Source organism: Octodon degus, unplaced genomic scaffold, assembly GCF_000260255.1.
Source record: "Octodon degus isolate 3935 unplaced genomic scaffold, OctDeg1.0 scaffold00068, whole genome shotgun sequence".
NCBI lineage: Eukaryota > Metazoa > Chordata > Mammalia > Rodentia > Octodontidae > Octodon > Octodon degus.
In genome coordinates this window covers 8,556,431-8,558,324 of record NW_004524644.1, presented here as the reverse complement: position 1 = coordinate 8,558,324, position 1,894 = coordinate 8,556,431, and the positions used below count along the sequence as shown (strand labels likewise).

The window sequence follows — 1,894 nt, the reverse complement described above, 5'->3', positions numbered from 1 at the left end:
CAAATCATCATAAAATTTGCATTAGAAAAATTAATAATGATTGGACTATAACCTATTGAAAGGCAAAAACACTCTGATAATATGGATTATCTTATATTGTGGAGAATATTTTAGAGATGAGACACTTTTATTTATTTATTTATTTATTTATTTATTTATTTATTTATTTGCAGAACTGGGGATTGAACTCAGGACCTTGTGCTTTGCTTATTCTACTGAGCCATCTCCCTGGCCCCTAGACACTTTCCTTCTCTGTCAGGTATTTAAAGGTAAGACGTTTGGAGAGCAGAGATTGCCAGCTGAATGAGGAACCTAAACCATCACAAATACTCAAAAGATATGCCTCTGTAAAAAGAATGCCAAGCTAATATGATTTGACAAAATCTTGCCTCTATTCCTTGAGAGAGACAGAGAGAGAGAGAGAGAGAGAGAGAGAGAGAGAGAGAGAGAGAGAGAGACTTTCACTTTTTGGTTCTAATTCAAGCAATATGCTGTTCTTTTTTAAGTTGAGGAAACTTTTATTTCACTGGAAAGATAAAAGTGATCCATCTCTCTAGGTCTAGCCTTCAGGCCAAAAGAAACCCAAAAGCAAAAATCCAATACCCACTGGAGGCAGGAGGCAGGGAGGAGACAGGGCAGCCCCCACCACAGCTTCTGCTTACAACGAGGCCTGCTGGGAAAACAACATGAATGGGAAGCTGCAGAAGTATTAAACAACAGCAAGAACAGTAAAATTGGCCCTAGAGAGAAAAAGAAAGGAGATCTGAACTTAACAAGGTAAATTATGGCCCATCATTCCTGAGGGACTGAATGCACAAAGCCTAAAACGTCCTGGAGACAGGGTACCAACGAAGTGTGCATTCTCATGTACACAGCATCTCGGAATTTCAGCCCATACACATCCCACCTCAAACTTTAAAAGCCTGAGGACTGAGCCCGATCCGCACACTGCTCCTGCTCATACCGGGCCATGTCTTACAAAGAATTCTGTGGGGCTGCCGAAGCTTGGGACAACTCACTCTCATGCTCATAACTTTAGTTCTCTCCAATAGTGGAGTCTGGGCCTGTAGCCTCCCATCCCGCCCTTAATGTGAAGTGGAAGCTGCAGTAACTGCAGTAGCAGCTCCTGAGGTGGCCAGCAGGTGTCTATCACAGGGGTGGAAAGAAGTGAAGCTGAGGTGACTGGCTATGGCTGTCATGGACTTGTGACAGCTGGGACAAGTTCTGTTCTACATAATTATATGCAGAAGCAGCTGTAGCTGCCACTGCCTCATAGAACCTGGCAGCACAGCAGCACTTGTAGTAGGCATTGAGCACTCCATAGGCATTGTTGTAATATGAAGAATCCCCGTAGCTCATGGAGGAAGATGCACGCACTGCTTCATGTTGCTCATGGTATTGCTTGGTCAAGTCTGCCACGCGGCCAGAATGATCTATTGGACACTATGGACCAGTGCCCCTCTTCCCCATACTGAAAACAGCCAATCCGTTCTCCCATCCTGGATATATTCCTAAGCCAGCTGGTGCATAAGTGCACGTTCATTCATTTGCCTTGAAACTCAGTGTTATCAAGGCCCCACAGAGATAAGAATTTCCTGGAATATTTAGAAAACTGGTCCTTTGCACTTAGCTCGTCCTCCTAACTGTATGGTTAGTTTTCTTAATCACCAGTGCTTTCTGATAGCATAGGACTAAGTTCCAGTCAGTGCTTCACTTCCTCAAGATAAATACCATTTGTGTTTGCACAAGTTAAAAGCAGACACCAGTATATAGATTAGAAACAGATAGGACCGAAAATATATTTTTTTGTTCAATGAGAAGTATTGAACTAATAGTGTTTATACAAGATATGATATCTGCATCTTGTACTATGAATAACTACTATATATATATA

General features: G+C 42.2%; 1 pseudogene; it reads right to left on the bottom strand.

Annotated features, from left to right (window-relative positions):
* Nucleotides 1-915: 915 nt before the first annotated feature.
* The window catches only part of LOC101589813, a 22,906-nt pseudogene continuing 21,927 nt past the window's right edge, over nt 916-1,894 (bottom strand).